The sequence below is a fragment of the Melospiza melodia genome, chromosome 1 (assembly GCF_035770615.1).
Source record: "Melospiza melodia melodia isolate bMelMel2 chromosome 1, bMelMel2.pri, whole genome shotgun sequence".
Classification (NCBI taxonomy): domain Eukaryota; kingdom Metazoa; phylum Chordata; class Aves; order Passeriformes; family Passerellidae; genus Melospiza; species Melospiza melodia.
In genome coordinates, this window is record NC_086194.1 from 51,927,765 (window position 1) to 51,942,213 (window position 14,449).

Genomic DNA, 14,449 nt, shown 5'->3' on the forward strand with positions numbered 1-14,449 from the left:
ACTCTAGTTGTAGTCAAGGCATGTTAGAGAGGTAAATGTGTAAATAAATGCTCCTAAACTCTCCAAAAACACAGCATATATTCCCAGGTATTGCCCTGGGAATAAATTAACACGAATCCATCATGGATTTATGTCTTTACACAAACTGAAACAGAAGAGAGAACTGATGCAGCTGGGTTTTTTCTGACTAATTCAAATAGGCTTTTCTGTTATTACAAGAATAGTAGAATAGAAAAAAGTTATTTTGTTATTAAATTTAAATTATTTCATAGTTGTTTAACCATTTGTTTATGAATTGCAAAATTTTTCAGGGTGTCAACATGTGTGGCAAAATCATGTTTTACTATAACCCCAGTTTATCTCCTGGGTTTTGTCCAACATATTATGCTTGGAGAAGTAATTTGATCTAACTAATATTATACTCATACTCCATATAAAACTTTGTAAACTATTATTGCATTAAAAACATTTAACTTTTTATTTTTGTTTTGACACTCACTTTTGTTTGTTTTTCCCCCCATGTGTCTGAAATTGGTTGTCCTTACAAGTTTCACATGTACAAGCTATTGCAGATTAATTTCAGTGGCAACTCTTGTAATTTTTCTGTAATATGCCCGTTTTTCAAATACTTAAGGCCTCTGTTTATTTAAATTTAAAAGCCTGCAAACATGTTTTTGGCTTAATCTCTTAACTGTGTTGGTATTCTTTCTTGGCCAACTGATATTTGGGAAAAAAAGTTGGAGTAGTTTTGATGAGAGATTATTTTGACTTCATTGGCCTGACTCTGAAATTAAGCAGCTTTTTGAAGAATAGATAATAGTTTTAAGCTTGAAAATACTTCTATCTACCTGTTAACCTTTTAGCCTGATTTTTATCATTCCCATAATTCTAAAAAGAAAAAATATCATATTGCTCCCTTGTTTTTAGCCTTTAGTACAATGTTTAATTGGAAATGTTCAAGTTTAACATAAGTGACCAACTGATATTTGAGAATGAAATATACTAAAATTATTTCTGTTAACAGAGAAGATGTACTCAGTGTTTTCCTGACTCCTTACCACAGAGAAATGCTTTTCATGACAAAGTTTAAAACCCACCTGTAAGATTGTTGCCATGTGCAGGAGCTGTTGTCCAAAGGAGGAATAATATTGAGTAAGAGAAACGTTATTGCAGGAAATTTGCATGAGATATCTTTTGTCAACAGGAGAGGAGAAGATTTTGATGCTGGTGGTTAGGGAGTTCTCTCCTGATTAAACTCCAGGCTGTCCACTGCTATGTATCTTATTATTTCCTTTATTCTTCTGGGAAGATGTAATTTCATTTTTTTGTGTGCGTTTGAACGCTCTGATGACATCTGTGATGTCCGTCTCCCTGTGGCTGCGGAAAGTTTAGGTGACTAGATCAATGTAAGGCAGAAATTCTTTTCCTCTATGTTATGTATTCCTGGCTTGTGTGCCTATTCCCATGCAGAAACCCTCCAATTTCAGATGGACTGTGTCTGGTTTTGCCACAGTGCATATTGGTGTAGTCTGAAGTTTGCAGTTTAGCTGGGAAGAAAACCCTGGGGACATAATTTCAGAGTCTTAACTTATTCACTAGGTGATGCTGCTTCTCATACAAATTGCTACAAATCTCTGTACTTAGTGAGGCCAACTGTGAAATGAGAGTAATAATGCTTATGCACCTTTATAAAGTGATTTTGAATCTACAAATGGAAATTTAAGTTCAGAGAATTATTACTATTAACCACATTTTCCAGATAGGGTAATGAAGAAGAGAGAAGTGTAGCTCCTTTTCTAAGTATCTTCTCCCCAAGTGTACTTACATGCTGACCAGGGTGTATTTGCTGTTCCTCTCTGGATCTGATAAACAGCTGATAAGAGTTAAGTTTAGTCTGCATAAATTATGCTTTTAGATGCAGCCATTATTTCCTCTAGATCCAAATGTTATTTAACACATTAAAAAGTGCTCATCAGGATAGAAATAATTTAAGTTTCCTTTAAGACTTTTATTTTAAGGGGCTGCCTCTAGACTGACTATTATGTGATCATCAGTTCTGTAAAATGGATTCATCTGTTAGTCCATGAAGCAGGTGGAGAAAACTTTTGTTATGTGATTGCATGAGAAAGCTATTAGATTAAGAAATAGTAATAAACATGATACTGATTCAATCACCCTTAAAGGTTTAAGCCTTTAGGACTTGCATTTTAAGGGTAACTCCTTTGCTGCAAAGTCCAGAAAATCACCTTAACTATGTGAAACCTAATGGTAAGACTGTATGTGGGACTTTTTTCACACTGAAAGTAGCAACATTCAATTGATTTTAGAATCCCTCCAGTACTGTGAGGTTCAAACCTTTGAAGCACAGTAATCAGTTGTGTGTTAAATTTTAATTTCTGGCTGAAAGTACCAATATGACTGAGGTTGCATTAGGTTTTCTGACTGGGTTGGGTGCTCCCTAGAGCACTGATTTTGCAGAGGTTATGGTAGAAGACTATAACCACTGTTAAATGGAAATGTGTGGTTCTTCTGGAATGGATAATGTGGATTTAAGATTTACATCTACACCTGCCCTACAGTGCTGTTTTGGTGGATTTTTTGGCCTGTGCCACTGGTGTCTCAGGCTGGAGGTGCTGAATGCTAAGGATGTTTTTAAAGGGGAGTCCTTCAATGGTGAACTCTGTATCTTTCTGCCTGAAGCTGTGAGGATGTGTGAACAGCTGTGCACACTCAAAAGTCAAAGAGACTTTAGAAAACAAGATATTGAAAGAAGCTGGAGAGAAAGGCAGTTCTCTGCAAACATGTTGGAGGATCACAAAGATCTCTGGTGGACTTGGATGGAGTAGCAGTGTAAGCACTAGAATGTGCTTTGAGGTCCACTTTAAATAGTCAAATAAACCAAAAGACATCAGGATGAAAATACTTTATGCTAGTCTTAATATTCACTTCAGGAGAAGTAATAAAGTTCTTTACAATACAATGTTGTGTATAAGGAACTTAAATTAGGTCTTGGTAAGAGATACTGCTTATTTAAAAAGAGATGTCCACTAAGGCAGTCATTATACTTTTCTACTGTATAGATTTATGGTTTTGAAATGGTTATGCCCCATAACTCTTAATTAAGCTTGACAGTTTTAGCATTGAAATTGAAGTAGTTGGTTGAAAAGACAGTTTGCAAACAAGAGCCTCTCTTAATGGTCCCAGAGCTTGTGTTTGTTTACAGGCTTTACTGTATTGTGAGAAAAGGAAGAAAGTAACAGCTCTCTTTAATTATATATCATGTGCAGCTTGTCAGAACAAGGGACTATAAACTAGCGCAAGTGACTTACAATAAAAGCAGTTATCATAGGCTTTGTGTAGTGACTAAACCTACCAAACTTTATTAGTGTGACAGGTATCTTATGGGAACAGTTTGTCATAATGATTTGGAGGGTCTGCTTGAGTGAGTAGTCTCCTTACAGGCATGACCTACTTTTTTGAGAGCTGATCTTTGCTGGATATGGTGTCTGTTCTGCCAGACTACAGTGATCCCAGTGATGCTATCACACCATTTACTTGAAAACAGCTTTTTCAATCTTGTTTAAAAGTTACATGAACCTTAAACAGCTCTCACTACAAAGTTTTCAACATTAGGTAATTATTTTTTACCTATGGAAGAAGCATCGATATTCTGATAGTGTTCTCTTTTTGTTTCTTTATCACCCCCTAGTTTTATTCCAAGAGACAGCTGTTAGTTCCTGATTTAAGTAAGCTTATTGTAGCTATTCGGTCCACAGAACTTTGATTTTAGGTCTTATTTTTCTGCCAGATGCAGCACAATGACATATTGCAGAATAAAATGTGAAGAGGAACTTCATCCAGCTTACATAAAAATTCCTTACCTGACTGATAATGTAATGCAGTTTTCATCACCTTTGTGGTTTTTTGTCTTTCTTTTTGTTTATTTTACCTTGTTTTCTCCAAGTGTAGATTTATCTATTTATAAAATATATACAAGTAGGTTCTAAAAAATCTTTTCTTAAGAAAAGAAGCCAGTGATGGATGTAAAGTTATAGAATGTCCTAAAACAGGCAGCAAAATGGAGCTGCCTTCATATGGTAAAAAAAAAAATTAACTTTAGAAATAATAAAATAAAGCTTGTGAAATCAGAAGACAATTTTAGGAGTGAAATGTTTTTGAATGTTGGGAAATTAAATTCATTGTCTTTTCTTCCTATATCTGTTAAAAACTCTATTTGTAATATAAGAAGACATTCCCCTCCTCGTCATTTTTTGCCAGAATCTTACTCCAGAGGCCCAAACACCCTCCCACTGCCACCACTGCTGGTGTGGGCTGTTGTTACGACCATCTGGAAAGCCTCTTTGCCTTTCTGAACCTTCTGGATGGCACTCTGGACCTCAAAGTACAGAATAATCTGCTATGAAAACAGCAAGACTGCAAAGGTGGTATGGGCGCAAATGTCCTTTCTGACATGCACCCCAAAGGGGTTTGGGGTGTTGCAGTACCAACTGTCTCAGCATGGATTTTCATGAAAGCATATGAGGTAAAATCCTGGGAGTCACTGGGAGTTGCCTCATCAGTCTCATCCATTATATCTGAGGAGTTAATAATGAATGTTACACGGGTCACAATTTACTCAACTTTTTAAAACTCAGTGAACTTACTAAATACGAAATCCAGCCATCTCCAAAGTACATTGTGGCCTGGTTGAATGCTTTGTGCTTTTAAATAAGTGCTTAATTAGTACACATCAGTCCAGGACAGTGAAAGATGGTGTATTTCATTTGGATGGCTGAACAGAAGTAGGGAAAGAGAAGCCTGTAATTGTCCACACTGGAGTTTGGCCAGAAGCCATTTGTGATTTGTAGTGTGTCTTACCAGATAAAGCTGAGGAGCGGAAAGGAACTTTTGTTTATTTGTATTGACTCATTTGCTGCATAGGAGTGTGATCGTCCTACAGTCACATAATGCCTGTTTTCCCCTTTCTGAAGATGGGACTTTGCTGTGTACCTTCACAGCATTATACTGGAATTTAGCCCCTGGGCTATTCAGTGGATGCACACTGGACTTCATATGATGGTGTACTTGTCCTCAGCATGGTAGTGGGACTGTATATAAAGGGAAGAGGGAGAAATTGTATACAAAGTGTACAATCCATCAGTGTAAATGTACTAAGGAGGAATCAAGCTGAGTTTGGCAGTGGGAATACCATGAGAAGTGGGAAGACTGAAGCATCTAAAATCCTGCTCTGTTGGATTTGGACATTTTATGCTGTGTTGCAGAAAGCTATTCCCTCCTTTTATTACTGCTAGTGCCAAGTCTTCTGAAGATAGAAAACCACTCTTCTTGCCTGAAAATTATCCTGCAAAACCAGAGGTTACGCTGTTCTCCGACAGCATGTCGCACATTAGGGAGGAGGCAGTGGATATAATCCTGTAATACCATGGTGAAGTAATTGGAGGATGTATTCAAAGTGGAAAAGAGTCGTCTGAATAAATTGGACAACAAACTTTAAGTGAGTGGACTGCAGAATCAGACTTCTGCAGGCTACTCATGTTTAACTGTTTTATGAAAATAGTCCCATCATATATTTCATTTTGTAGCAGGGAGGGAAGAATCTTCTTCCCCAAGAATAATGTCATGTCTGGGGGGGAGAGTGCTGTCTTGACTGAATTTGGATGTCAGTTCCCTCTTGATAAGGAGGGAACCTGAATGTGGGTCATCAGTCTCCTGAAGGCACACACTAACTTTATCCATGCTGATAAAAGGTATATCTCCTTCCCAGTTTTTAAAAATGAGATAGCTGACATTGTGAAGCAGGATCTAATAGGTATGCTCCAAAAACAGGTACTTGAAATGTGTGCTTCCAGTGAGATCAGTAGAGAAATGTCTCGTTGGTGGATAGGAGTGGTGTTTTGACATCAAGAGAGGCATTGGATTCTGTCACCCTCTTAAAGTGCATCTTGGTGCAAATAGAATTCAGACTTGTATGTGCATAGGAGATGTTAGTGCCAGGAACTGAAGGCTCAGTGGAGCACTTGGTAGCAGCAAGCAGGGGTTCTAAATGCTGTGCAGTCAGGCACTTCTGTGTTCCAATGGTTCTTACTCTTTGGCCAGTACTCCTGTATGCGAATCATTAAATGCGTATTACGTTTTGTTAATCCTGTAGAAAATATCTAAAGATATCTGTTGACCATAGAAATGGCACTGTACTGTTTGCTGAGCTGAATGTTTGCTGATGGGATTGTGCTTTGTACCCATTTGCCCAGAGAGACTCCTGACATCTGCCTGCTCTGCCTTGTGATTCCTTGAAGTCACCTTGCCCTTGCTGTGTGCAGATTGAGCTGACAGTATCGACTGCTGGTGGAGCTTGTATGCCTGGTTGTCTCCTTGGAAATAGAGACATACCAGATAACAAGTATTGTTAGTGTGATGTATTCAGACAGTGTTGATGCTGTGTTTTTAAAATGCATGGAGGGCATTCGTCCTGGCTATTACAGAGCGAGAAAGTGAACGCATCTCCTTGGTTTTCATTTAAGGTTGGAACTTCCTTGAATAGTAATTGTTGTTTAGATTTTCTCAAGATTTGCTTTCATTTTTACTTTGATGCAGATTTAAGCTCCAGTCTAATGGTCTGTGCCTAGAAGTTTTAAACACTAAAGTCAATTTTACCATAAGACTATCAATATTTTTATAGCAGGACTGTTTGTCTAATTCTTGTCTTATAAGGTCTTCCAACTGGTATCAAAAGGTGTCAAATGGGTTCTGTTTCAGATGATGACTTGCCTGTGAATAACAAAAAAAAGGCATTTAGTATTTTTTTATAATGTAGTTGTAGTGAAATTATTGTATTTTAAAAGTTCACCTTATGTGTGAAAGTTGTGTCTGATTCTGCAACCCTGGTGACTAGTCTTCTCATTCTGCACAGAATTCTTTCCTCCTGCTATTTCACTTCCTATTCATCACTTCAGCATCACCTGGCTATTTTTTTCATGCCACAGGATAAAACATATCTGAATAATATTGTAGACCTCTACTTGACTGTGCCTATACCAGAAATCTCTCTTTGTTGGATTGCTGGATAATTTGAGTCCAATCTTGAAAACTGTAAGAGTGTAAGTGAACAAGCAATATCTCAGCTAAACCAACCACTGCTGCTTCCAGTTAATTCTGACCTTTGCTGTGCTTGGCTGGAAATGAAAGTCCAGATTGCACAAGATGCAGAATGATGGGTATGGTTTGGCCATGTCCCTCGAGACAAGGACGAGGGTGTGGGGAAAATCAAACCAAAGGCCTTGCAGTGGCACATGGTGCATCTGCCAGTGTGTGCCTTGAAAAGCCTGTTTTATGGTTTGTACACATTGCTGCCCCTCCCAAAGTGACTGGTTACTCCACTGTGTTTATTTTCAAATGAGAGTTGGTAATGGGACACAAGCATCATTTCCATGTATAATAGTAAGTGTGGTTAGGATTTCTATTTAAATAGCCAGTTCTCATGACTCGGTTGAGTTCTGTGTTGCCCTAGAGAGTTGAATCCTGCCATGAAGTTTCTTTGTGATGCTGGACAAGTTATCTAAAGCTGAAGATTCACTACTGGGAATTGTGTGACCTTATTCTGCTTGACCAGACTGAGATGTTTGACACATAAAGAGCAGAAGTCCAAGGTACTCAGAAATGCAGCTATAGACTATAGGACTTGGGATGAAAAGAAGCATCCCATCACACTGAAATCAGAAATGCAGCTCTCACATTCTCCAGAGAAGCACCAGCATTAATTAAAAAATTTCATTGCAAGGCATGGCACCCTTCTTGGCACAGTGGTTGATGATGTGGGTAAATTATCCCATGTGTATGGCCATGTTTGTAACTTATTGTGAGAAATTAGTTGGTTTGAATTCATCCACATAAATTCTTGTAGAGTGCTCTCCAGAGGGTAACACATTGCAGCTTTTCAATAAGACTGTTTGCGCAAATCCCCTCCTCTTCCTACTCTTCTTACTGGAATTTGCCTGGAGAATTAGGAGCTGAAAAATATTTAAAAATCAATAGAATTTACATGAAAAAATGAACACTAAGATGCATTGACAGGGATAACAGTGCCTTTGCACAAAAATCAGTTGTGTATGCATATTTGATTTATACATTCAAGAAGTTTGAGAACATGTTTGTTAGGGTCTGTGATCCTTTTACATAATTTGTGCAGGTTTATTATGGGAGTTGTCACTGTTATGAGGAAAATTAAATGGCTTGTTTGGAGGCTTGGGATTCAGTGTGGAAAAAAGCAGCTACGCAATGTTTTATAAGCAATGGCTATAATTAATACAGTAGTCTAAGCTTAACTGTTTCTCTGAATTAAAGCTGACAACTACCTTTTCAGCAAGAGCACAGATGGAGGAAGTAGATTTTACTGACTTGAAGTTTTACTATTTTCAGAGTAGTAGTTCTGCAGGAGTTGTGAAACTTTTAACATGTGAAATGTTTATATTTTATAGTGTTGATTTGGTCTGCATAATGGTCCTAGGAAATTATCCTTTTTTATAGTCCTTGGTATCTCAGCAGAGCACTGGGTTTCCCCATGAAAGAAAGCACTGTTGGGGGAAATCATGGTTCAAGAAAGAGAAAAGCAGAATGAGGAGTGTTTTTGTATAAGGTACACTATTTGCTCTGTTCAAAGCGAGGTTTTAACCTAAAAGATAACCTTAGAAATAGCATCTTAGGGTATGATGTTAAGTGCTTTTTCAGGAGTTAAAAATGCTATATTTATAAATTTTTATTCAAGTCCCCCTTACACCTTCCATACATGATAGGTAGTGTCAGATTGCCTCTTAAATTAAAAAAATCTTAAGTTTAGAGCCAAATTTTGATGAGTATAAAATTACAAAAGTGTCATGTAAGTTAAACTGATCTTGCAGCATAAAATACAAATAAAAATTCAGAAGCCAAAAGCCATGTGGCTATTGGCATATTTACATTAGTATTTTACTGTGGATGAAGAATATAATTTTGATGCAAGTTGCATGATCCTGCCTGTTTGCTGTGGTTTGCTTTATGTTGCAGGGTGGTTTTGGAATATGTAAACTAATTTCCTTTGGATAAAAATGTGCTGCAGGAGTGCACATAATGCTCTCCTACTGCTAATGGGTCTACAAAACCAGGCTAAACTTAACCTGAAGTAGCCTCCCTCTCCTCCTTTCTCCCAAAACGTGTGTGATGTGAGTATCATACCTTCAGCACCAACAGTTTTGCTTTACAGACTGATTTTATTCTGCTATGCTACTTGCTAAGGTAGATCTACATACTACTCATAGTGAGCTGTCAAAGATATTAACTGATAAAATCAGTCTTGTCTTGTGAATCAGAAGCCAACTTTTAAGAAGTGCTATATCAGCAAGTAAATTAAGAATTGTATGTGTGTAGCAGGTAGGAAATTACTGTTGGGTTTTTCGATGTCTAAAAAACAAAAAGCAAAAAACCATGATGAAAGCCTTTCAGGAAATGAGGAATCCCCCTTAGTTTCTAACCAGTAATTTACTTCATTCTTGGTGGTGAGATTGTTCCATTTGAGTATGTTTGGGAAGTGGATGGTAGCTCTTCAAAAAGCCCTGAATGAAATGGTCCATTTCAATAAGAATTGTATCAGTTTTGAATTAACATTTGGAGACAGGTGCTTACTTGGCAGCAAAATGGTGTATTTTGGTGCTGATTCCCCCAAACTCCTTTGTTTTAGTTTGAAAACCCACAGTAATCTTGCTGTGGTGATCTGTAGCAGCAGCCAGATCGATTGTCACTGTGGTTTTGTTATGTTTGCTGGTTTCATGAACTGCTTTCTCAAGGGTTTATTATGATAGGCTCCCAGTAAATCTGACTTACCTGGAATTCTTACAATCACAATTTTGGTGTTAATTCTTGTGCAGCTGAAGGAACATCAACTGCCCAAAGAGCAGCCTCAGCCCTGTTTCTCTCCTCTCTTATCAGTCAGTTTTGAAGCTGTGAAAAACAGCCTTGTCCCTTCCTACATACTCTGTGGGAAGTGATTGTTCATTTAAAATTAATCTGAGGGGTAGGGATTTTCTGAGTAAGTTATGTACTGGAAAAAAATTTTTTTGAGGGGTTCATTTTTTTTGGGGGAGGGGGGGATTTTGTTTCATTGGGTTTTTTTGTTTGGCTATTTTTTGCGGAGTTTTTTGTTTTGGTGTGGTTTTTTTAATTTTTGGTGTTATGGTATATTTATATATCATGGTGTATTTGTAGACTGATGTGAGAGCAGAAACATGAGCAGGAAGAAATTTTCAGTAAGATCATTCAGAGGTTTTCTCTCAGATGCTGTTGTATATTTGGATGTCCACCTACATGATCAGGAATGTGTATAACTGCAGTGTCTTTTCAATGGATCTTGATTAGCATCTTAGGTATTTAGGTATATTTCTATCAGTACACAAATTTTCTGGGAACCTGTAACCATCTTCCAACTTTCAGATCTGCCCCTATACTACCTGTCTCTTTCCTGCTTCTTCCTCAGCACTGAACCTCCTTCTTTGTTGATGTTTGATAGAACACTGGAAAGGAGAGGAATGGCTCCTCTTCAGACAAATAGTAAAATGTAAATACCAAAGAAACAAACCCAAAACATTAATTGTTTAGTGGAAGCCACTTTGGTGTGGCTGAAACTCTGAATTTGAAGTCATACTTTGTCAGCACCTTGAGGCATGCCTGTATCTTAGCACAGCATGTCCCCCCCATTGTGTATTCCCACTTGCATCATGTCAGAAAGTCTGGGAATAGCAGTGATCTTTACCAAAGGTCTCTTGTTTGAAGCATTGAAAGTTTTTCCCTGCTTTAGAAAATTCAATGCCAACATCCTCGCAATATGCAGAAAAACTCTTTAGTGATATGATTCTAACACTGAAAGGAGACAAAGTGGCATATATTAATTTATTGGCTACCAGAGTAAAGGTTGTCTTTAAAAATATGTGTTCCTTTTACCTATGCTTTGTGATGGACATACAGCCTTAAGACTGGCACGTGGCAAAGAGAAATCAATTAAAAATGCAAAATGATATTATAAATATAAAATAACTAGATAAATACAATATGATGGGGAGAAGCCAAGAAGGCTTTTAGAATAGCAAATCTGTGCTCTAAAATATATTGGAATTGTTCAGAGTGAGTTACAGTGTGCTAAAAAGTCACTGCATAGGCTATCAGGGATGTTCACAACACTTTTGATAAAAGCCCTTTTCAAAGCAAGAAAAGTTGCTTCTCATGCTTTACTTGAGAAGTTTCATTAAAGAAGTACAGCTAAATAATTTTGGAAAGAAGAAAGAGAAAAAAGCTTTCAGGAAGGATGAGGTGATGATGCCAGTGTAGAAACTTGTAGGCATTGTTGATTGATTGATGGACTGATTTGTAACTTAGGAAAGTTTTCCAACGGGAATAAAAGTGATCCAGCTTTATTCAAAGATTAGGATTTTCCAAGTCTGCTAGAAGATTTTTTAGCTGTGTTTTTTCATGTAACTGCCTGTTCACATAGTTGTGCCCATGTTCATTCTTACTGAGTAAGTTATGCCTGTAAGACTGCAAGGTTTATAAGCATCAAATAGAAAAACAAGAGGGGGGGAGAATTTGGTTCCTTAAATGCAAGTAAAAATTTCCTATAGTCATCCTCCTTTTCTGTAGGCCTGTACATCACAGGCCTTAATTCTTCTACAGGAGGACTTTGACCATGGGACTTGACTCCATTTGTTCCCTGAGTTGATGTAAATATCAAGAATAAGCTGCAGGTTTTGTAGGGAGCAGTTTTTTCTGCTTTTGCTGCAGATGGTTGAATTTGCTCAGGCTGCAAGAGCTGTAAAAGTACGTGACGAAGAGAAAATTATACTAAAAATGGAAGAAACTATGCAAGAGAGAAACTTGTTCTGCATTTAGCAAAAGGCTCACAAAAGTTTCTTCAGTGGAGATATCCATATCTGGGGATATTGCTGGTGATTTCTTGCTTACAGAAACCTCTTTCCCATTAGTCCAAACAGAGCACAATGTCAGTAAGAGTTGGGTCAGGGTGCTAATTATCTTTGTGAAAAATAGATGGGTAGACAGTCCAGGAGATATGTGTCCTAATTTGTTGAGGGCTTTTAAAGATAAATGGCCTTGAAGTAGATTTGTTTTCAAATGAATAGCCAGTAGTGTTCAGAGCAGTGGCACAGTGATTTCTCATCAGTTTTTCTCAGAGTGATGAATGTTGCATATTCTGTCTGTTGACATGGTCTTTGCCATCAGATGTCCCAATATATTAATAGTTTTTAGGGCAATGGTTGTAAATTATTGCAGCCCAATTTTATTACTGTTTTACATCTACTGAGGACTGAGCCTCGTGTGCAGCTTTGTATTAACTCAGGAGGCACCATTAAAATATTGACATTTAGGCTCATTTTGTCAGCATTAATCATACCATTAATCATAGCATTTTATCATGCCTTAATTGTATGAAATGACTGGTTTGAAATGACTGGAGTGTTCACTTCTCTAAAAGCAGGTGAAACAATAATTTCCATTTCTCTACTTTTTCAGCCTATAACTGCCCTTCAAAAAACCCAAACAACAATGAACCCTAAAGACATAACTCCCTCCATTTCCTACCTCTTGTATGTTGTGGGCATCTGCTTCTTGACTTCTTTGCAACAGCTGAACATGTAGACCCAGCATCTCTTATGGGCCTCACTGGAAGCTCTTGGAAGTGTCATCTCTGAAAATCAACCTCTGAAATCTCAGTGTAGACACCTGCAGCCAGTTCTTGGCTTCAGAAATGTACCCTAATATATATAACAAGAGTACTTCTGATGTGCAAAAAGAAAAGCTGAAATCATATGCTGAAATGGTTTAAGGGTTTAAAACAGGCACAGAAATGCCTTTTGTGATTCACCAGCAAGAATAGGCTTACAGCACCTGTGCCTGCTTTGTATTACTGTACCAGTAACAGAAACTGTGATATTTGCTGGCTCTTTTCAATGAAGAGCATCACTAGATGATTATGTTTAATACAAGGAGTTGGCAGCCTTTCTCACTTAACAATCATTAGGAGATCTGCTGCTGAGGTCCCATTTTGTGAGGCAGCTGGAAATTGGCACTTAGTTTGAATGTATTGTTTTCTACCTTTCTCTTAAAGTTCAAGGACAAGGCAAAACTGTGCACAGGAAAAACCTTTCTCACTTTTCCTTTGTTTACTTGGTCTTTCCACCTCTCCCTATGAAAATTTATTCCCCTCTATATACATGGATTAAATGGAAGTGAGGACAGTGTCAGCAAAGATGGAAGCAGAAGGCTTGAGGGAGGGTATTTGAAAGCACCAGGCTATGATAATCATGTAGAATTTTCACTGGAGTAAAAATCATCTAGGTCTTCATTTCTATTTCTCTTGATACTTATGAAGGAGGACAATACTGTTACTTCTGTTTTAGGAAACCGAAGCCTCAAATGGGTCAGAGGGGAGGGAAACCCTAAATCACTCAAAGGGAAAGGTGCAGAAGAGGCAGAATAGTGGTATCCCAGTCTGCTAACCTCCACTTTGTTCTCCTAATCACACATTTAAATAATTATTTTAAAGACTTCCCCTTCCAACTCCCATCCCTACATGTTCCTTCAACTTCAGCATTTTGACCAGCTGTATTTTCCTTGATAACATGATATGGCTTAGGCCACAGGTTTCTACTGTGGCCTTCTGCCTCCTGCTGTACTGGATCTTCTGAAAAGACTTCCTAGTGATAGAGGATTTCTTTTTTCAATTATAGTTGCTTCACATGACCAAATATTATTCATTAACTTGATTGTCTAAGGATATCAAGCTCCAGGGGAAACTTGTATTCCTATATGATTGGCAAGATAATTAGGAAGTGAAATAATGCAAATCCCACTTCAGGCAGCCGCCAAAGATTTACGTATTTACTCTTGGAATTCAAAGTTTGTCATATCATACATCCTTCCTTTCTTTTAAGGCTTTTCTAACTGCAGGTTTATTATCGACCTTCAGCATGCATGTTTGCAGGGACAGGAGGCTTTATGAGCTCAATCAAGTTGGGCTGGTAATTCCACGGAGGTTTTTAGTGTACAGTATCACCTAGATAACATATGCTAAAGTACACTTTTGCTTTTACTAGCTTTTGATTTTGAGCTCCTGGGTCACGGACTTTCATTCTTTGTTTGTAGAGTATCTACCACAATTAGAGCTTGTACATGATAAGAAAACACAGGCACAGAAGCCACTGAGGGCAGCCAGAGTTCTGCATCCTCCAGGAGGGTGGAATATTGGGTATAGATAGGTTAGAGACATCTCATATGGAGTCTCCTCCAGCCTTCCCCATTAACAGAGACCAGGGTAAGCTCATATCAGTAATTGCTGCATCCAGGCAGGAGTAGCAAGTGGGAGATGAAATGAGAGAGCTGTATAGATGTGGGGTCC

At 37.9% G+C, this 14,449-nt stretch overlaps 1 protein-coding gene across 2 annotated transcripts in view; it reads left to right on the forward strand.

The window, feature by feature from the left end:
* The window catches only part of TPK1 (thiamin pyrophosphokinase 1), a 302,807-nt gene that overhangs the window by 42,668 nt on the left and 245,690 nt on the right, over positions 1–14,449 (forward strand). The window lies entirely within an intron of this gene.